General features: G+C 53.3%; 1 protein-coding gene across 2 annotated transcripts in view; it reads left to right on the top strand.

The window, feature by feature from the left end:
• The window catches only part of LOC144770941 (uncharacterized), a 118,256-nt gene that overhangs the window by 43,750 nt on the left and 52,246 nt on the right, over nucleotides 1–22,260 (top strand). The gene's annotated exons all lie outside the window — the stretch shown is intronic.

Genomic DNA, 22,260 nt, shown 5'->3' with positions numbered 1-22,260 from the left:
GCCCGCTCATCTTATTCCCTCAAACCTGCCTGTTTTTGCTTCCTGCTGCCCAGCTCATATTATTCCCTCAATCCTGCCTGTGTTTGCTTCTTGCTGTCCAGCTCATCCTATTCCCTCAATCCTGCCTGTGTTTGCTTCCTGCCGCCCGCTCATCTTATTAACTCAAACCTGCCTGTGTTTGCTTCCTGCTGCCCAGCTCATCTTATTCCCTCAATCCTGCCTGTGTTTGCTTCCTGCTGCCCAGCTCATCTTATTCCCTCAATCCTGCCTGTGTTTGCTTCCTGCTGCCCGCTCATCTTATTCCCTCAATCCTGCCTGTGTTTGCTTCCTGCTGCCCAGCTCATCTTATTCCCTCAATCCTGCCTGTGTTTGCTTCCTGCTGCCCGCTCATCTTATTCCCTCAAACCTGCCTGCATGTGCTTCCTGCTGCCCAGCTCATCTTATTCCCTCAATCCTGCCTGTGTTTGCTTCCTGCTGTCCAGCTCATCTTATTCCCTCAATCCTGCCTGCGTTTGCTTCCTGCTGCCCTGCTATCATAATCCCTCAATCCTGCCTGTGTTTGCTTCCTGCTGCCCAGCTCATCTTATTCCCTCAAACCTGCCTGTGTTTGCTTCCTGCTGCCCAGCTCACCCCCTCAATCCTGCCTGCGTTTGCTTCCTGCTGCCCAGCTCATCTTATTCCCTCAATCCTGCCTGCATGTGCTTCCTGCTGCCCAGCTCATCTTATTCCCTCAATCCTGCCTGTGTTTGCTTCCTGCTGCCAGCTCATCTTATTCCCTCAATCCTGCCTGCGTTTGCTTCCTGCTGCCCAGCTCATTTTATTCCCTCAATCCTGCCTGTATTTGCTTCCTGCCGCCCGCTCATCTTATTCCCTCAATCTTGCCTGTGTTTGCTTCCTGCTGCCCAGCTCACTTTATTCCCTCAATCCTGCATGCGTTTGATTCCTGCTGCCCTGCTATCATAATCCCTCAATCCTGCCTGTGTTTGCTTCCTGCTGCCCGCTCATCTTATTCCCTCAATCCTGCCTGCATGTGCTACCTGCTGCCCAGCTCACCCCCTCAATCCTGCCTGTGTTTGCTTCCTGCTGCCCAGCTCATCTTATTCCCTCAATCCTGCCTGTGTTTGCTTCCGGCTGCCCAGCTCATCTTATTCCCTCAATCCTGCCTGTGTTTGCTTCCTGCTGCCCAGCTCACTTCATTCCCTCAATCCTGCCTGCGTTTGCTTCCTGCTGCCCGCTCATCTTATTCCCTCAATCCTGCCTGCATTTGCGTCCTGCTGCCCAGCTCATCTCATTCCCTCAATCCTGCCTGTGTTTGCTTCCTGCCGCCCAGCTCATCTTATTCCCTCAATCCTGCCTGTGTTTGCTTCCTGCCGCCCAGCTCATCTTATTCCCTCAATCCTGCCTGTGTTTGCTTCCTGCTGCCCGCTCCTCTTATTCCCTCAATCCTGCCTGTGTTTGCTTCCTGCTGCCCAGCTCATCTTATTCCCTCAATCCTGCCTGCGTTTGCTTCCTGCTGCCCAGCTCATCTTATTCCCTCAATCCTGCCTGTGTTTGCTTCCTGCTGCCCGCTCATCTTATTCCCTCAATCCTGCCTGTGTTTGCTTCCTGCTGCCCAGCTCATCTTATTCCCTCAATCCTGCCTGTATTTGCTTCCTGCTGCCCAGCTCATCTTATTCCCTCAATCCTGCCTGTGTTTGTTTCCTGCTGCCCAGCTCATCTCATTTCCTCAATCCTGCCTGTGTTTGCTTCCTGCTGCCCGCTCATCTTATTCCCTCAATCCTGCCTGTGTTTGCTTCCTGCTGCCCAGCTCATCTTATTCCCTCAATCCTGCCTGTGTTTGCTTCCTGCTGCCCAGCTCATCTCATTTCCTCAACCTGCCTGTGTTTGCTTCCTGCTGCCCGCTCATCTTATTCCCTCAATCCTGCCTGTGTTTGCTTCCTGCTGCCCGCTCATCTTATTCCCTCAATCCTGCCTGTGTTTGCTTCCTGCTGCCCAGCTCATCTTATTCCCTCAATCCTTCCTGTGTTTGCTTCCTGCTGCCCGCTCATCTTATTCCCTCAATCCTGCCTGTGTTTGCTTCCTGCTGCCCAGCTCATCTTATTCCCTCAATCCTGCCTGTGTTTGCTTCCTGCTGCCCGCTCATCTTATTCCCTCAATCCTGCCTGTGTTTGCTTCCTGCTGCCCAGCTCATCTTATTCCCTCAATCCTGCCTGTGTTTGCTTCCTGCTGCCCGCTCATCTTATTCCCTCAATCCTGCCTGTGTTTGCTTCCTGCTGCCCAGCTCATCTTATTCCCTCAATCCTGCCTGTGTTTGCTTCCTGCTGCCCAGCTCATCTCATTTCCTCAATCCTGCCTGTGTTTGCTTCCTGCTGCCCGCTCATCTTATTCCCTCAATCCTGCCTGTGTTTGCTTCCTGCCGCCCGCTCATCTTATTCCCTCAATCCTGCCTGTGTTTGCTTCCTGCCGCCCGCTCATCTTATTCCCTCAAACCTGCCTGTGTTTGCTTCCTGCTGCCCAGCTCATCTTATTCCCTCAATCCTGCCTGTGTTTGCTTCCTGCTGCCCAGCTCATCTTATTCCCTCAATCCTGCCTGTGTTTGCTACCTGCTGCCCAGCTCATCTTATTCCCTCAATCCTGCCTGTGTTTGCTTCCTGCTGCCCAGCTCATCTTATTCCCTCAACCCTGCCTGTGTTTGCTTCCTGCTGCCCAGCTCATCTTATTCCCTCAATCCTGCGTGTATTTGCTTCCTGCTGCCCAGCTCATCTTATTCCCTCAATCCTGCCTGTGTTTGCTTCCTGCTGCCCAGCTCACCCCCCTCAATCCTGCCTGTGTTTGCTTCCTGCTGCCCGCTCCTCTTATTCCCTCAATCCTGCCTGTGTTTGCTTCCTGCTGCCCAGCTCATCTTATTCCCTCAATCCTGCCTGTGTTTGCTTCCTGCTGCCCGCTCATCTTATTCCCTCAAACCTGCCTGTGTTTGCTTCCTGCAGCCCGCTCATCTTATTCCCTCAATCCTGCCTGTGTTTGCTTCCTGCTGCCCGCTCATCTTATTCCCTCAATCTTGCCTGCGTTTGCTTCCTGCTGCCCAGCTCATCATATTCCCTCAATCCTGCCTGCGTTTGCTTCCTGCTGCCCGCTCATCTTATTCCCTCAACCCTGCCTGTGTTTGCTTCCTGCCGCCCGCTCATCTTATTCCCTCAATCCTGCCTGTGTTTGCTTTCTGCCGCCCGCTCATCTTATTCCCTCAAACCTGCCTGTGTTTGCTTCCTGCTGCCCAGCTCATCTTATTCCCTCAATCCTGCCTGCGTTTGCTTCCTGCTGCCCAGCTCATTTTATTCCCTCAATCCTGCCTGTATTTGCTTCCTGCCGCCCGCTCATCTTATTCCCTCAATCCTGCCTGTGTTTGCTTCCTGCTGCCCAGCTCACTTTATTCCCTCAATCCTGCCTGCGTTTGATTCCTGCTGCCCTGCTATCATAATCCCTCAATCCTGCCTGTGTTTGCTTCCTGCTGCCCGCTCATCTTATTCCCTCAATCCTGCCTGCATGTGCTACCTGCTGCCCAGCTCACCCCCTCAATCCTGCCTGTGTTTGCTTCCTGCTGCCCAGCTCATCTTATTCCCTCAATCCTGCCTGTGTTTGCTTCCGGCTGCCCAGCTCATCTTATTCCCTCAATCCTGCCTGTGTTTGCTTCCTGCTGCCCAGCTCACTTCATTCCCTCAATCCTGCCTGCGTTTGCTTCCTGCTGCCCGCTCATCTTATTCCCTCAATCCTGCCTGCATTTGCGTCCTGCTGCCCAGCTCATCTCATTCCCTCAATCCTGCCTGTGTTTGCTTCCTGCCGCCCAGCTCATCTTATTCCCTCAATCCTGCCTGTGTTTGCTTCCTGCCGCCCAGCTCATCTTATTCCCTCAATCCTGCCTGTGTTTGCTTCCTGCTGCCCGCTCCTCTTATTCCCTCAATCCTGCCTGTGTTTGCTTCCTGCTGCCCAGCTCATCTTATTCCCTCAAACCTGCCTGTGTTTGCTTCCTGCTGCCCAGCTCATATTATTCCCTCAATCCTGCCTGCATGTGCTTCCTGCTGCCTGCTCCTCTTATTCCCTCAATCCTGCCTGTGTTTGCTTCCTGCTGCCCGCTCCTCTTATTCCCTCAATCCTGCCTGTGTTTGCTTCCTGCTGCTCAGCTCATCTTATTCCCTCAATCCTACCTGCGTTTGCTTCCTGCTGCCAGCTCATCTTATTCCCTCAATCCTGCCTGTGTTTGCTTCCTGCTGCCCGCTCCTCTTATTTCCTCAATCCTGCCTGTGTTTGCTTCCTGCTGCCCAGCTCATCTTATTCCCTCAATCCTACCTGCGTTTGCTTCCTGCTGCCAGCTCATCTTATTCCCTCAATCCTGCCTGCGTTTGCTTCCTGCTGCCCAGCTCATCTTATTCCCTCAATCCTGCCTGTGTTTGCTTCCTGCTGCCAGCTCATCTTATTCCCTCAATCCTGCCTGTGTTTGCTTCCTGCTTGCAGCTCATCTTATTCCCTCAATCCTGCCTGTATTTGCTTCCTGCCGCCCGCTCATCTTATTCCCTGAATCCTGCCTGCGTTTGATTCCTGCTGCCCTGCTATCATAATCCCTCAATCCTGCCTGTGTTTGCTTCCTGCTGCCCGCTCATTTTATTCCCTCAATCCTGCCTGCATGTGCTTCCTGCTGCCCAGCTCACCCCCTCAATCCTGCCTGTGTTTGCTTCCGGCTGCCCAGCTCATCTTATTCCCTCAATCCTGCCTGCGTTTGCTTCCTGCTGCCCGCTCATCTTATTCCCTCAATCCTGCCTGTGTTTGCTTCCTGCTGCCCGCTCATCTTATTCCCTCAATCCTGCCTGTGTTTGCTTCCTGCTGCCCAGCTCACTTTATTCCCTCAATCCTGCCTGCGTTTGCTTCCTGCTGCCCGCTCATCTTATTCCCTCAATCCTGCCTGTGTTTGCTTCCTGCTGCCCGCTCATCTTATTCCCTCAATCCTGCCTGTGTTTGCTTCTTGCCGCCCAGCTCATCTTATTCCCTCAATCCTGCCTGTGTTTGCTTCCTGCCGCCCGCTCATCTTATTCCCTCAATCCTGCCTGTGTTTGCTTCCTGCTGCCCAGCTCATCTTATTCCCTCAATCCTGCCTGTGTTTGCTTCCTGCCGCCCGCTCATCTTATTCCCTCAATCCTGCCTGTGTTTGATTCCTGCTACCCAAAGCTCCTCTTATTCCCTCAATCCTGCATGTGTTTGCTTCCTGCTGCCCGCTCACTTGATTCCCTCAATCCTGCCTGCATGTGCTTCCTGCTGCCCAGCTCATCTTATTCCCTCAATCCTGCCTGTGTTTGCTTCCTGCTGCCCAGCTCATCTTATCCCCTCAATCCTGCCTGTGTTTGCTTCCTGCTGCCCAGCTCATATTATTCCCTCAATCCTGCCTGCGTTTGCTTCCTGCTGCCCTGCTATCATAATCCCTCAATCCTGCCTGTGTTTGCTTCCTGCTGCCCGCTCATCTTTGTTCCCTCAATCCTTCCTGTGTTTGCTTCCTGCTGCCCGCTCACTTTATTCCCTCAATCCTGCCTGCATGTGCTTCCTGCTGCCCAGCTCATCTTATTCCCCTCAATCCTGCATGCGTTTGCTTCCTGCCCCACAGTTATCATAATCCCTCAATCCTGCCTGTGTTTGCTTCCTGCTGCCTGCTCATCTTATTCCCTCAATCCTGCCTGCGTTTGCTTCCTGCTGCCCATCTCACCCCCCTCAATCCTGCCTGTGTTTGCTTCCTGCTGCCCTGCTATCATAATCCCTCATTCTGCCTGCGTTTGCTTCCTGCTGGCCTGCTATCATAATCCCTCAATCCTGCCTGCGTTTGCTTCCTGCTGCCCTGCTATCATAATCCCTCAATCCTGCCTGTGTTTGCTTCCTGCGGCCCGCTCATCTTTTTCCCTCAATCCTGCCTGTGTTTGCTTCCTGCTGCCCGCTCATCCCCTCAATCCTGCCTGTGTTTGCTTCCTGCTGCCCAGCTCATCTCATTCCCTCAATCCTGCCTGTGTTTGCTTCCTGCCGCCCGCTCATCTTATTCCCTCAATCCTGCCTGTGTTTGCTTCCTGCTGCCCAGCTCATCTTATTCCATCAATCCTGCCTGCGTTTGCTTCCTGCCCCACAGTTATCATATTCCCTCAATCCTGCCTGTGTTTGCTTCCTGCTGCCCAGCTCATTTTATCCCCTCAATCCTGCCTGTGTTTGCTTCCTGCTGCCCGCTTATTTTATTCCCTCAATCCTGCCTGCGTTTGCTTCCTGCTGCCCAGCTCACCCCCCTCAATCCTGCCTGCGTTTGCTTCCTGCTGCCCTGCTATCATAATCCCTCATTCTGCCTGCGTTTGCTTCCTGCTGCCCTGCTATCATAATCCCTCAATCCTGCCTGCGTTTGCTTCCTGCTGCCCTGCTATCATAATCCCTCAATCCTGCCTGCGTTTGCTTCCTGCTGCCCAGCTCACCCCCTCGATCCTGCCTGTGTTTGCTTCCTGCTGCCCAGCTCACCCCCTCAATCCTGCCTGTGTTTGCTTCCTGCGTTCCGCTCATCTTTTTCCCTCAATCCTGCCTGTGTTTGCTTCCTGCTGCCCAGCTCATCTTATCCCCTCAATCCTGCCTGTGTTTGCTTCCTGCTGCCCAGCTCATCTCATTCCCTCAATCCTGCCTGTGTTTGCTTCCTGCCGCCCGCTCATCTTTTTCCCTCAATCCTACCTGCGTTTGCTTCCTGCTGCCAGCTCATCTTATACCCTCAATCCTGCCTGTGTTTGCTTCCTGCTGCCCAGCTCATCTTATCCCCTCAATCCTGCCTGTGTTTGCTTCCTGCTGCCCAGCTCATATTATTCCCTCAATCCTGCCTGTGTTTGCTTCCTGCTGCCCCCTCATCTTTTTCCCTCAATCCTGCCTGCGTTTGCTTCCTGCTGCCCAGCTCACCCCCCTCAATCCTGCCTGTGTTTGCTTCCTGCTGCCCGCTCCTCTTATTCCCTCAATCCTGCCTGCATTTGCTTCCTGCTGCCCGCTCATCTCATTTCCTCAATCCTGCCTGCATTTGCTTCCTGCTGCCCGCTCATCTTATTCCCTCAATCCTTCCTGTGTTTGCTTCCTGCTGCCCGCTCACTTTATTCCCTCAGTCCTGCCTGTGTTTGCTTCCTGCTGCCCAGCTCATCTTATTCCCACAATCCTGCCTGTGTTTGCTTCCTGCGTTCCGCTCATCTTTTTCCCTCAATCCTTCCTGTGTTTGCTTCCTGCTGCCCGCTCATCCCCTCAATCCTGCCTGTGTTTGCTTCCTGCCGCCCGCTCATCTTATTCCCTCAATCCTGCCTGCGTTTGCTTCCTGCTGCCCTGCTATCATAATCCCTCAATCCTTCCTGTGTTTGCTTCCTGCTGCCCGCTCACTTTATTCCCTCAATCCTGCCTGCATGTGCTTCCTGCTGCCCAGCTCATCTTATTCCCTCAATCCTGCCTGTGTTTGCTTCCTGCTGCCCAGCTCATCTTATCCCCTCAATCCTGCCTGTGTTTGCTTCCTGCTGCCCAGCTCATCTTATTCCCTCAATCCTGCCTGCGTTTGCTTCCTGCCCCACAGTTATCATAATCCCTCAATCCTGCCTGTGTTTGCTTCCTGCTGCCCTGCTATCATAATCCCTCAATCCTGCCTGTGTTTGCTTCCTGCTGCCCAGCTCACCCCCTCGATCCTGCCTGTGTTTGCTTCCTGCTGCTTAGCTCACCCCCTCAATCCTGCCTGTGTTTGCTTCCTGCTGCCCTGCTATCATAATCCCTCATTCTGCCTGTGTTTGCTTCCTGCTGCCCTGCTATCATAATCCCTCAATCCTGCCTGCGTATGCTTCCTGCTGCCCTGCTATCATAATCCCTCAATCCTGCCTGTGTTTGCTTCCTGCGTTCCGCTCATCTTTTTCCCTCAATCCTGCCTGTGTTTGCTTCCTGCTGCCCAGCTCATATTATTCCCTCAATCCTGCCTGCATGTGCTTCCTGCTGCCTGCTCCTCTTATTCCCTCAATCCTGCCTGTGTTTGCTTCCTGCTGCCCGCTCCTCTTATTCCCTCAATCCTGCCTGTGTTTGCTTCCTGCTGCTCAGCTCATCTTATTCCCTCAATCCTACCTGCGTTTGCTTCCTGCTGCCAGCTCATCTTATTCCCTCAATCCTGCCTGTGTTTGCTTCCTGCTGCCCGCTCCTCTTATTTCCTCAATCCTGCCTGTGTTTGCTTCCTGCTGCCCAGCTCATCTTATTCCCTCAATCCTACCTGCGTTTGCTTCCTGCTGCCAGCTCATCTTATTCCCTCAATCCTGCCTGCGTTTGCTTCCTGCTGCCCAGCTCATCTTATTCCCTCAATCCTGCCTGTGTTTGCTTCCTGCTGCCAGCTCATCTTATTCCCTCAATCCTGCCTGTGTTTGCTTCCTGCTTGCAGCTCATCTTATTCCCTCAATCCTGCCTGTATTTGCTTCCTGCCGCCCGCTCATCTTATTCCCTGAATCCTGCCTGCGTTTGATTCCTGCTGCCCTGCTATCATAATCCCTCAATCCTGCCTCTGTTTGCTTCCTGCTGCCCGCTCATTTTATTCCCTCAATCCTGCCTGCATGTGCTTCCTGCTGCCCAGCTCACCCCCTCAATCCTGCCTGTGTTTGCTTCCGGCTGCCCAGCTCATCTTATTCCCTCAATCCTGCCTGCGTTTGCTTCCTGCTGCCCGCTCATCTTATTCCCTCAATCCTGCCTGTGTTTGCTTCCTGCTGCCCGCTCATCTTATTCCCTCAATCCTGCCTGTGTTTGCTTCCTGCTGCCCAGCTCACTTTATTCCCTCAATCCTGCCTGCGTTTGCTTCCTGCTGCCCGCTCATCTTATTCCCTCAATCCTGCCTGTGTTTGCTTCCTGCTGCCCGCTCATCTTATTCCCTCAATCCTGCCTGTGTTTGCTTCTTGCCGCCCAGCTCATCTTATTCCCTCAATCCTGCCTGTGTTTGCTTCCTGCCGCCCGCTCATCTTATTCCCTCAATCCTGCCTGTGTTTGCTTCCTGCTGCCCAGCTCATCTTATTCCCTCAATCCTGCCTGTGTTTGCTTCCTGCCGCCCGCTCATCTTATTCCCTCAATCCTGCCTGTGTTTGATTCCTGCTACCCAAAGCTCCTCTTATTCCCTCAATCCTGCATGTGTTTGCTTCCTGCTGCCCGCTCACTTGATTCCCTCAATCCTGCCTGCATGTGCTTCCTGCTGCCCAGCTCATCTTATTCCCTCAATCCTGCCTGTGTTTGCTTCCTGCTGCCCAGCTCATCTTATCCCCTCAATCCTGCCTGTGTTTGCTTCCTGCTGCCCAGCTCATATTATTCCCTCAATCCTGCCTGCGTTTGCTTCCTGCTGCCCTGCTATCATAATCCCTCAATCCTGCCTGTGTTTGCTTCCTGCTGCCTGCTCATCTTTGTTCCCTCAATCCTTCCTGTGTTTGCTTCCTGCTGCCCGCTCACTTTATTCCCTCAATCCTGCCTGCATGTGCTTCCTGCTGCCCAGCTCATCTTATTCCCCTCAATCCTGCATGCGTTTGCTTCCTGCCCCACAGTTATCATAATCCCTCAATCCTGCCTGTGTTTGCTTCCTGCTGCCTGCTCATCTTATTCCCTCAATCCTGCCTGCGTTTGCTTCCTGCTGCCCATCTCACCCCCCTCAATCCTGCCTGTGTTTGCTTCCTGCTGCCCTGCTATCATAATCCCTCATTCTGCCTGCGTTTGCTTCCTGCTGGCCTGCTATCATAATCCCTCAATCCTGCCTGCGTTTGCTTCCTGCTGCCCTGCTATCATAATCCCTCAATCCTGCCTGTGTTTGCTTCCTGCGGCCCGCTCATCTTTTTCCCTCAATCCTGCCTGTGTTTGCTTCCTGCTGCCCGCTCATCCCCTCAATCCTGCCTGTGTTTGCTTCCTGCTGCCCAGCTCATCTCATTCCCTCAATCCTGCCTGTGTTTGCTTCCTGCCGCCCGCTCATCTTATTCCCTCAATCCTGCCTGTGTTTGCTTCCTGCTGCCCAGCTCATCTTATTCCATCAATCCTGCCTGCGTTTGCTTCCTGCCCCACAGTTATCATATTCCCTCAATCCTGCCTGTGTTTGCTTCCTGCTGCCCAGCTCATTTTATCCCCTCAATCCTGCCTGTGTTTGCTTCCTGCTGCCCGCTTATTTTATTCCCTCAATCCTGCCTGCGTTTGCTTCCTGCTGCCCAGCTCACCCCCCTCAATCCTGCCTGCGTTTGCTTCCTGCTGCCCTGCTATCATAATCCCTCATTCTGCCTGCGTTTGCTTCCTGCTGCCCTGCTATCATAATCCCTCAATCCTGCCTGCGTTTGCTTCCTGCTGCCCTGCTATCATAATCCCTCAATCCTGCCTGCGTTTGCTTCCTGCTGCCCAGCTCACCCCCTCGATCCTGCCTGTGTTTGCTTCCTGCTGCCCAGCTCACCCCCTCAATCCTGCCTGTGTTTGCTTCCTGCGTTCCGCTCATCTTTTTCCCTCAATCCTGCCTGTGTTTGCTTCCTGCTGCCCAGCTCATCTTATCCCCTCAATCCTGCCTGTGTTTGCTTCCTGCTGCCCAGCTCATCTCATTCCCTCAATCCTGCCTGTGTTTGCTTCCTGCCGCCCGCTCATCTTTTTCCCTCAATCCTACCTGCGTTTGCTTCCTGCTGCCAGCTCATCTTATACCCTCAATCCTGCCTGTGTTTGCTTCCTGCTGCCCAGCTCATCTTATCCCCTCAATCCTGCCTGTGTTTGCTTCCTGCTGCCCAGCTCATATTATTCCCTCAATCCTGCCTGTGTTTGCTTCCTGCTGCCCCCTCATCTTTTTCCCTCAATCCTGCCTGCGTTTGCTTCCTGCTGCCCAGCTCACCCCCCTCAATCCTGCCTGTGTTTGCTTCCTGCTGCCCGCTCCTCTTATTCCCTCAATCCTGCCTGCATTTGCTTCCTGCTGCCCGCTCATCTCATTTCCTCAATCCTGCCTGCATTTGCTTCCTGCTGCCCGCTCATCTTATTCCCTCAATCCTTCCTGTGTTTGCTTCCTGCTGCCCGCTCACTTTATTCCCTCAGTCCTGCCTGTGTTTGCTTCCTGCTGCCCAGCTCATCTTATTCCCACAATCCTGCCTGTGTTTGCTTCCTGCGTTCCGCTCATCTTTTTCCCTCAATCCTTCCTGTGTTTGCTTCCTGCTGCCCGCTCATCCCCTCAATCCTGCCTGTGTTTGCTTCCTGCCGCCCGCTCATCTTATTCCCTCAATCCTGCCTGCGTTTGCTTCCTGCTGCCCTGCTATCATAATCCCTCAATCCTTCCTGTGTTTGCTTCCTGCTGCCCGCTCACTTTATTCCCTCAATCCTGCCTGCATGTGCTTCCTGCTGCCCAGCTCATCTTATTCCCTCAATCCTGCCTGTGTTTGCTTCCTGCTGCCCAGCTCATCTTATCCCCTCAATCCTGCCTGTGTTTGCTTCCTGCTGCCCAGCTCATCTTATTCCCTCAATCCTGCCTGCGTTTGCTTCCTGCCCCACAGTTATCATAATCCCTCAATCCTGCCTGTGTTTGCTTCCTGCTGCCCTGCTATCATAATCCCTCAATCCTGCCTGTGTTTGCTTCCTGCTGCCCAGCTCACCCCCTCGATCCTGCCTGTGTTTGCTTCCTGCTGCTTAGCTCACCCCCTCAATCCTGCCTGTGTTTGCTTCCTGCTGCCCTGCTATCATAATCCCTCATTCTGCCTGTGTTTGCTTCCTGCTGCCCTGCTATCATAATCCCTCAATCCTGCCTGCGTATGCTTCCTGCTGCCCTGCTATCATAATCCCTCAATCCTGCCTGTGTTTGCTTCCTGCGTTCCGCTCATCTTTTTCCCTCAATCCTGCCTGCGTTTGCTTCCTGCTACCCGCTCATCCCCTCAATCCTGCCTGTGTTTGCTTCCTGCTGCCCAGCTCATCTTATCCCCTCAATCCTGCCTGTGTTTGCTTCCTGCTGCCCTGCTATCATAATCCCTCAATCCTGCCTGCGTTTGCTTCCTGCTGCCCTGCTATCATAATCCCTCAATCCTGCCTGCGTTTGCTTCCTGCTGCCCTGCTATCATAATCCCTCAATCCTGCCTGTGTTTGCTTCCTGCTGCCCGCTCACTTTATTCCCTCAATCCTGCCTGCATGTGCTTCCTGCTGCCCAGCTCATCTTATTCCCTCAATCCTGCCTGTGTTTGCTTCCTGCTGCCCAGCTCATCTTATCCCCTCAATCCTGCCTGTGTTTGCTTCCTGCTGCCCTGCTATCATAATCCCTCAATCCTGCCTGTGTTTGCTTCCTGCTGCCCAGCTCACCCCCTCAATCCTGCCTGTGTTTGCTTCCTGCTGCCCAGCTCACTTTATTCCCTCAATCCTGCCTGCGTTTGCTTCCTGCTGCCCGCTCATCTTATTCCCTCAATCCTGCCTGCATTTGCGTCCTGCTGCCCAGCTCATCTCATTCCCTCAATCCTGCCTGTGTTTGCTTCCTGCCGCCCAGCTCATCTTATTCCCTCAATCCTGCCTGTGTTTGCTTCCTGCCGCCCAGCTCATTTTATTCCCTCAATCCTGCCTGTGTTTGCTTCCTGCTGCCCGCTCCTCTTATTCCCTCAATCCTGCCTGTGTTTGCTTCCTGCTGCCCAGCTCACCCCCTCAATCCTGCCTGCGTTTGCTTCCTGCTGCCCAGCTCACTTTATTCCCTCAATCCTGCCTGTGTTTGCTTCCTGCTGCCCGCTCATCTTATTCCCTCAATCCTGCCTGCATTTGCGTCCTGCTGCCCAGCTCATCTCATTCCCTCAATCCTGCCTGCGTTTGCTTCCTGCCGCCCAGCTCATCTTATTCCCTCAATCCTGCCTGTGTTTGCTTCCTGCTGCCCGCTCATCTTATTCCCTCAATCCTGCCTGTGTTTGCTTCCTGCTGCCCGCTCATCTTATTCCCTCAAACCTGCCTGTGTTTGCTTCCTGCTGCCCAGCTCACCCCCTCAATCCTGCCTGCGTTTGCTTCCTGCTGCCCAGCTCATCTTATTCCCTCAATCCTGCCTGTGTTTGCTTCCTGCCGCCCAGCTCATCTTATTCCCTCAATCCTGCCTGCGTTTGCTGCTCATCTTATTCCCTCAATCCTGCCTGTGTTTGCTTCCTGCTGCCAGCTCATCTTATTCCCTCAATCCTGCCTGTGTTTGCTTCCTGCTGCCCAGCTCACTTTATTCCCTCAATCCTGCCTGCGTTTGCTTCCTGCTGCCCGCTCATCTTATTCCCTCAATCCTGCCTGCATTTGCGTCCTGCTGCCCAGTTCATCTCATTCCCTCAATCCTGCCTGTGTTTGCTTCCTGCTGCCCAGCTCACCCCCCCAATCCTGCCTGTGTTTGCTTCCGGCTGCCCAGCTCATCTTATTCCCTCAATCCTGCCTGTGTTTGCTTCCTGCGCCACAGTTATCATAATCCCTCAATCCTGCCTGTGTTTGCTTCCTGCTGCCCAGCTCATTTATTCCCTCAATCCTGCCTGCGTTTGCTTCCTGCCCCACAGTTATCATAATCCCTCAATCCTGCCTGTGTTTGCTTCCTGCTGCCCAGCTCATCTTATCCCCTCAATCCTGCCTGTGTTTGCTTCCTGCTGCCCGCTCATCTTATTCCCTCAATCCTGCCTGCGTTTGCTTCCTGCTGCCCAGCTCACCCCCCTCAATCCTGCCTGTGTTTGCTTCCTGCTGCCCTGCTATCATAATCCCTCAATCCTGCCTGCGTTTGCTTCCTGCTGCCCTGCTAGCATAATCCCTCAATCCTGCCTGTGTTTGCTTCCTGCGTTCCGCTCATCTTTTTCCCTCAATCCTGCCTGCGTTTGCTTCCTGCTACCCGCTCATCCCCTCAATCCTGCCTGTGTTTGCTTCCTGCTGCCCAGCTCATCTTATCCCCTCATTACTGCCTGTGTTTGCTTCCTGCTGCCCGCTCATCTTATTCCCTCAATCCTGCCTGTGTTTGCTTCCTGCTGCCCAGCTCATCTTATTCCCTCAATCCTTCCTGTGTTTGCTTCCTGCTGCCCAGCTCATCTCATTTCCTCAATCCTGCCTGCATTTGCTTCCTGCTGCCCTGCTATCATAATCCCTCAATCCTGCCTGCGTTTGCTTCCTGCTGCCCTGCTATCATAATCCCTCAATCCTGCCTGTGTTTGCTTCCTGCTGCCCGCTCATCTTATTCCCTGAATCCTTCCTGTGTTTGCTTCCTCCTGCCCGCTCACTTTATTCCCTCAGTCCTGCCTGCATGTGCTTCTTGCTGCCCAGCTCATCTTATTCCCTCAATCCTGCCTGTGTTTGCTTCCTGCTGCCCTGCTATCATAATCCCTCAATCCTGCCTGTGTTTGCTTCCTGCGTTCCGCTCATCTTTTTCCCTCAATCCTGCCTGCGTTTGCTTCCTGCTACCCGCTCATCCCCTCAATCCTGCCTGTGTTTGCTTCCTGCCGCCCGCTCATCTTATTCCCTCAATCCTGCCTGCGTTTGCTTCCTGCTGCCCTGCTATCATAATCCCTCAATCCTGCCTGTGTTTGCTTCCTGCTGCCCGCTCATCTTATTCCCTCAATCCTTCCTGTGTTTGCTTCCTGCTGCCCGCTCACTTTATTCCCTCAATCCTGCCTGCATGTCCTTCCTGCTGCCCAGCTCATCTTATTCCCTCAATCCTGCCTGGGTTTGCTTCCTGCTGCCCTGCTATCATAATCCCTCAATCCTGCCTGTGTTTGCTTCCTGCTGCCCAGCTCACCCCCTCAATCCTGCCTGTGTTTGCTTCCTGCTGCCCAGCTCACCCCCTCAATCCTGCCTGTGTTTGCTTCCGGCTGCCCAGCTCATCTTATTCCCTCAATCCTGCCTGTGTTTGCTTCCTGCTGCCCAGCTCAGTTTATTCCCTCAATCCTGCCTGCGTTTGCTTCCTGCTGCCCGCTCATCTTATTCCCTCAATCCTGCCTGCATTTGCGTCCTGCTGCCCAGCTCATCTCATTCCCTCAATCCTGCCTGTGTTTGCTTCCTGCCGCCCAGCTCATCTTATTCCCTCAATCCTGCCTGTGTTTGCTTCCTGCCGCCCAGCTCATCTTATTCCCTCAATCCTGCCTGTGTTTGCTTCCTGCTGCCCGCTCCTCTTATTCCCTCAATCCTGCCTGTGTTTGCTTCCTGCTGCCCAGCTCACCCCGTCAATACTGCCTGCGTTTGCTTCCTGCTGCCCAGCTCACTTTATTCCCTCAATCCTGCCTGCGTTTGCTTCCTGCTGCCCAGCTCATCTTATTCCCTCAATCATGCCTGCATTTGCGTCCTGCCGCCCAGCTCATCTTATTCCCTCAATCCTGCCTGTGTTTGCTTCCTGCCGCCCAGCTCATCTTATTCCCTCAATCCTGCCTGTGTTTGCTTCTGCTGCCCGCTCATCTTATTCCCTCAATCCTGCCTGTGTTTGCTTCCTGCTGCCCAGCTCATCTTATTCCCTCAAACCTGCCTGTGTTTGCTTCCTGCTGCCCAGCTCACCCCCTCAATCCTGCCTGCGTTTGCTTCCTGCTGCCCAGCTCATCTTATTCCCTCAATCCTGCCTGTGTTTGCTTCCTGCTGCCCGCTCATCTTATTCCCTCAATCCTGCCTGTGTTTGCTTCCTGCTGCCAGCTCATCTTATTCCCTCAATCCTGCCTGTGTTTGCTTCCTGCTGCCCAGCTCACTTTATTCCCTCAATCCTGCCTGTGTTTGCTTCCTGCTGCCCAGCTCACTTTATTCCCTCAATCCTGCCTGCGTTTGCTTCCTGCTGTCCGCTCATCTTATTCCCCCAATCCTGCCTGCATTTGCGTCCTTCTGCCCAGCTCATCTCATTCCCTCAATCCTGCCTGTGTTTGCTTCCTGCCGCCCAGCTCATCTTATTCCCTCAATCCTGCCTGTGTTTGCTTCCTGCCGCCCAGCTCATCTTATTCCCTCAATCCTGCCTGTGTTTGCTTCCTGCTGCCCGCTCATCTTATTCCCTCAATCCTGCCTGTGTTTGCTTCCTGCTGCCCAGCTCACCCCCTCAATACTGCCTGCGTTTGCTTCCTGCTGCCCAGCTCACTTTATTCCCTCAATCCTGCCTGCGTTTGCTTCCTGCTGCCCGCTCATCTTATTCCCTCAATCCTGCCTGCATTTGCGTCCTGCTGCCCAGCTCATCTCATTCCCTCAATCCTGCCTGTGTTTGCTTCCTGCCGCCCAGCTCATCTTATTCCCTCAATCCTGCCTGTGTTTGCTTCCTGCCGCCCAGCTCATCTTATTCCCTCAATCCTGCCTGTGTTTGCTTCCTGCTGCCCGCTCATCTTATTCCCTCAATCCTGCCTGTGTTTGCTTCCTGCTGCCCAGCTCATCTTATTCCCTCAAACCTGCCTGTGTTTGCTTCCTGCTGCCCAGCTCACCCCCTCAATCCTGCCTGCGTTTGCTTCCTGCTGCCCAGCTCATCTTATTCCCTCAATCCTGCCTGTGTTTGCTTCCTGCTGCCCAGCTCATCTTATTCTCTCAATCCTGCCTGTGTTTGCTTCCTGCTGCCAGCTCATCTTATTCCCTCAATCCTGCCTGTGTTTGCTTCCTGCTGCCCAGCTCACTTTATTCCCTCAATCCTGCCTGCGTTTGCTTCCTGCTGCTTGCTCATCTTATTCCCTCAATCCTGCCTGCATTTGCGTCCTGCTGCCCAGCTCATCTCATTCCCTCAATCCTGCCTGTGTTTGCTTCCTGCTGCCCAGCTCACCCCCTCAATCCTGCCTGTGTTTGCTTCCGGCTGCCCAGCTCATCTTATTCCCTCAATCCTGCCTGTGTTTGCTTCCTGCCACCCAGCTCATCTTATTCCCTCAATCCTGCCTGTGTTTGCTTCCTGCTGCCCAGCTCATCTTATTCCCTCAATCCTGCCTGTGTTTGCTTCCTGCTGCCCGCTCCTCTTATTCCCTCAATCCTGCCTGTGTTTGCTTCCTGCTGCCCAGCTCACTTTATTCCCTCAATCCTGCCTGCGTTTGCTTCCTGCTGCCCGCTCATCTTATTCCCTCAATCCTGCCTGTGTTTGCTTCCTGCTGCCCAGCTCATCTTATTCCCTCAATCCTGCCTGTGTTTGCTTCCTGCTGCCCAGCTCATCTTATTCCCTCAAACCTGCCTGTGTTTGCTTCCTGCTGCCCAGCTCACCCCCTCAAACCTGCCTGCGTTTGCTTCCTGCTGCCCAGCTCATCTTATTCCCTCAATCCTGCCTGTGTTTGCTTCCTGCTGCCCGCTCATCTTATTCCCTCAATCCTGCCTGTGTTTGCTTCCTGCTGCCCGCTCATCTTATTCCCTCAATCCTGCCTGTGTTTGCTTCCTGCTGCCCAGCTCACCCCCTCAATCCTGCCTGCGTTTGCTTCCTGCTGCCCAGCTCATCTTATTCCCTCAATCCTGCCTTCATGTGCTTCCTGCTGCCCAGCTCATCTTATTCCCTCAATCCTGCCTGTGTTTGCTTCCTGCTGCCCGCTCATCTTATTCCCTCAATCCTGCCTGTGTTTGCTTCCTGCTGCCCGCTCATCTTATTCCCTCAATCCTGCCTGTGTTTGCTTCCTGCTGCCCAGCTCACCCCCTCAATCCTGCCTGCGTTTGCTTCCTGCTGCCCGCTCATCTTATTCCCTCAATCCTGCGTGTGTTTGCTTCCTGCTGCCAGCTCATCTTATTCCCTCAATCCTGCCTGTGTTTGCTTCCTGCTGCCCGCTCATCTTATTCCCTCAATCCTGCCTGTGTTTGCTTCCTGCCGCCCAGCTCATCTTATTCCCTCACTCCTTCCTGTGTTTGCTTCCGGCTGCCCAGCTCATTTTATTCCCTCAATCCTGCCTGCGTTTGCTTCCTGCTGCCCAGCTCATCTTATTCCCTCAATCCTGCCTTCATGTGCTTCCTGCTGCCCAGCTCATCTTATTCCCTCAATCCTGCGTGTGTTTGCTTCCTGCTCCCCTCTCCTCTTATTCCCTCAATCCTGCCTGTGTTTGCTTCCTGCTGCCCAGCTCATCATATTCCCTCAATCCTGCCTGTGTTTGCTTCCTGCTGCCCAGCTCATCTTATTCCCTCAATCCTGCCTGCGTTTGCTTCCTGCTGCCCAGCTCATTTTATTCCCTCAATCCTGCCTGTATTTGCTTCCTGCCGCCCAGCTCATCTTATTCCCTCAATCCTGCCTGTGTTTGCTTCCTGCCGCCCAGCTAATCTTATTCCCTCAATCCTGCCTGTGTTGGCTTCCTGCTCCCCTCTCCTCTGATTCCCTCAATCCTGCCTGTGTTTGCTTCCTGCTGCCCAGCTCATCATATTCCCTCAATCCTGCCTGTGTTTGCTTCCTGCTGCCCAGCTCATCTTATTCCCTCAATCCTGCCTGTGTTTGCTTCCTGCTGCCCAGCTCATCATATTCCCTCAATCCTGCCTGTGTTTGCTTCCTGCTGCCCAGCTCGTCTTATTCCCTCAATCCTTCCTGTGTTTGCTTCTTGCTGTCCAGCTCATCCTATTCCCTCAATCCTTCCTGTGTTTGCTTCTTGCTCTCCAGCTCATCCTATTCCCTCAATCCTGCCTGTGTTTGCTTCCTGCCGCCCGCTCATCTTATTCCCTCAATCCTGCCTGTGTTTGCTTCCTGCTGCCCGCTCATTTTATTCCCTCAATCCTGCATGTGTTTGCTTCCTGCTGCCCGCTCATCTTATTCCCTCAATCCTGCCTGTGTTTGCTTCCTGCTGCCCTGCTATCATAATCCCTCAATCCTGCCTGTGTTTGCTTCCTGCTGCCCGCTCATCTTATTCCCTCAATCCTTCCTGTGTTTGCTTCCTGCTGCCCGCTCATCTTATTCCCTCAATCCTTCCTGTGTTTGCTTCTTGCTGTCCAGCTCATCTCATTTCCTCAATCCTGCCTGCATTGGCTTCCTGCTGCCCAGCTCATCTTATTCCCTCAATCCTGCCTGTGTTTGCTTCCTGCTGCCCAGCTCATCTTATCCCCTCAATCCTGCCTGTGTTTGCTTCCTGCTGCCCAGCTCATATTATTCCCTCAATCCTGCCTGCATTTGCTTCCTGCTGCCCTGCTATCATAATCCCTCAATCCTGCCTGCGTTTGCTTCCTGCTGCCCTGCTATCATAATCCCTCAATCCTGCCTGTGTTTGCTTCCTGCTGCCCAGCTCATCTTATCCCCTCAATCCTGCCTGTGTTTGCTTCCTGCTGCCCGCTCATCTTATTCCCTCAATCCTGCCTGCGTTTGCTTCCTGCTGCCCAGCTCACCCCCCTCAATCCTGCCTGTGTTTGCTTCCTGCTGCCAGCTCATCTTATTCCCTCAATCCTTCCTGTGTTTGCTTCCTGCTGCCCGCTCACTTTATTGCCTCAATCCTGCCTGCGTTTGCTTCCTGCTGCCCGCTCATCCCCTCAATCCTGCCTGTGTTTGCTTCCTGCTGCCCAGCTCATCTTATCCCCTCAATCCTGCCTGTGTTTGCTTCCTGCTGCCCGCTCATCTTATTCAAGTCAAGTCAAGTCAAGTCAAGTCAGAATTTATATAGCGCACTACATACCCGTAGGGTCTCAAGGCGCTTGAGGAAGGGGGGGAGGTTTACTTATCGAATATCCATGTTTTAAGTTGTTTTCTGAAGGCTAGGTGGTTTTGAGTAAGGCGGAGGTGGATGGGAAGGGAATTCCAGGTCTTGGCCGCTAAGTAGGAGAAGGATCTTCCTCCCATGGTGGCTTTGTGGATGCGCGGAACAGCGGCGAGGGCTTGGTTGGACAAACGCAGCTGGCGGGTGGGGGTGTAAAAGGAAAGGCGAGTGTTGAGACAATCAGGTCCAAGTTCGTATAGGGCTTTGTGTGCGTGGGTGAGGAGACGGAACGTTATTCTCTTGTTGACGGGGAGCCAGTGAAGGTCTTTCAGGTGAGCGGAGATGTGGTCTGTGCGGGGGATGTCTAGTATGAGTCTGGCTGAAGCATTTTGGATGCGTTGGAGTTTTTTCTGTAGTTTCGCGGTGGAGCCGGCGTAAAGGGTGTTTCCGTAGTCCAGACGGCTTGTAACCAGTGCGTGGGTGACCGTTTTTCTTGTTTCGGTGGGGATCCAGTGAAATGTTTTTTTGAGCATGCGTAGGATGTTGAAGCATGAAGATGAGACGGCGTTGACTTGTCTGGTCATCGAGAGTGAGGAGTCCAGGATGATGCCCAGGTTCCGTGCGTGGTCCGTCGGTATGGGGGCTTTTCCTAGGGCCGTTGGCCACCAAGAGTCGTCCCAGGCGGAAGGGGATGAGCCTAAGATGAGGACTTCCGTTTTGTCCGAGTTCAGTTTCAGACGGCTGTGCTTCATCCACTCGGCTACTTCTTTCATCCCTTCGTGTAGGTTGGTTTTGGCAGTGGTTGGGTCTTTGGTGAGTGAGAGGATCAGCTGAGTGTCATCAGCGTAGGAGATGATGTTGAGGTTGTGTTGACGTGCAATGGTTGCGAGGGGGCTCATGTAGACGTTGAAGAGGGTGGGGCTGAGAGATGATCCTTGTGGGACGCCGCAGATGACTTCGGTGGCCTCTGACTTAAAAGGGGGGAGGCGGACTCTCTGACTTCTTCCAGCGAGGAACGAAATGATCCAGTCCAATGCTTTTCCTTGAATTCCGATGTTACTGAGGCGTTGTATCAGGGTGCTATGGCAAACTGTGTCGAAGGCTGCGGAGAGGTCAAGGAGGATAAGGGCGACTGTGTCTCCGTTGTCCAGTAGTGTTCGAATGTCGTCTGTTGCTGCGATGAGGGCGGTCTCGGTGCTGTGTTTGGCACGGAAGCCAGACTGTGAGGAGTCGAGTGATTTGTTTGTTTCGAGGAAGGTGGCGAGCTGATTGTTAATGGCTTTCTCAATGACTTTGGCAGGGAATGGGAGGAGCGAGATGGGGCGGTAGTTTTTGAGTTCGGTGGGGTCAGCTGTGGGTTTCTTCAGAAGGGCGCTGAGTTCACGTGTTTCCAGCTTTCTGGGAATGTGGTGGAGTTAAGGGAGTAGTTGATGACATCTCGGAGATGGGGTGCGATAATGGAGTCTGCTTTGTTGGAGACGTGATGGGGAAATGGGTCTGTAGGGGATCCTGAGTGGATGGAGTTCATCAGGCAAATGGTCTCTTCTGTGGTGATTGGGTTCCATTCGAAAAGGATATTCGGAGGAGGTAACGGTTCGGAGGTGAGTGGGGTGGACTGGTTTACCGGTTGGTTGTCAAAGCTGTTATGGATGTCGGCGATTTTGTCATGAAAGAATGAGGCAAGGGAGTCGCAGAGGACTTGAGAGGGGGTGATGTTGTTAGAGCAGGCGGTGGGGTTGGTGAATTCTTTGATGATGTTGAAAAGTTCCTTGCTGTTGTGGGCGTTGTTGTCTAGTCGGTCTTTGAGTGCTGATTTCTTGGCTGTCCGGATTAGTTGGTGGTGTTTGCGGGTGGCGTTTTTGAAGGCGGCTTGGGTGATAGTGTTTGGGTCTGTTTTCCAAGTTTTCTCAAGGGAACGACATAGCTTCTTGGATTTCTTAAAGTCATCGTTGAACCAGGGGGCGTTCTTGCTTCCTTGCTTGATTTGATGTTTTTTCAAGGGTGCTAATTTGTCGGCGGTTTGGGTTAACCATTGTGTGAGGTTGATGGCGGCTTGGTTAGGGTTCGTTGAATAGGCAGGGGGTTTTTGAAGAAGCGATGTTGAGATCTGGTCGATGGTGATTTTGTTCCAATTTCTTCGCAGAGTTGGTTGAGGGTGGTTGTGGATCGGGGTCTTATTGTAAATAAAGTGGATGCAGCTGTGGTCCGTCCAGTGGAGGGGTGTGGTATGAGTGAAGGAGATATGCTTGCTGGAAGTGAAGATCGGGTCGAGTGTGTGTCCTGCATAGTGTGTGGGGGTGTTAACGAGTTGTTTGAGTCCGAGATTGGCGAGGTTGTCCAGAAGGGTGGTGGTGTTACTGTCGTTGCTCTTTTCCAGATGGAAATTGAGGTCTCCAAGTAGAATGTATTCTTCCGAAGGGAGGGCGTGTGGGGTGATAAAGTCAGTGATGTCTTCGCTGAATTTTGTACGGGGTCCTGGTGGCCTGTAGAGGAGGGTGCCCCTAAGTGTTGTTTTGGGGTCGGTGTGGATCTGGAAGTGAAGGCGTTCGGCGATAGCGAGGTTGTCGTCTGAGCTTGTTGAGACGCAGATGGTGTTCTTGTGGACGATGGCGATGCCTCCTCCTGTTTGGATGGGGCGGTCCTTATGGATGATCTTGTAGCCGTCCGGGATGGCTATGGTGATGTCTGGAGCTGAAGAGGCATTCATCCAGGTTTCTGTTAGGAAGGC

The sequence above is a fragment of the Lissotriton helveticus genome, chromosome 7 (genome assembly GCF_964261635.1).
Source record: "Lissotriton helveticus chromosome 7, aLisHel1.1, whole genome shotgun sequence".
Lineage (NCBI taxonomy): Eukaryota > Metazoa > Chordata > Amphibia > Caudata > Salamandridae > Lissotriton > Lissotriton helveticus.
This window is presented reverse-complemented; position numbering and strand designations above follow the sequence as displayed.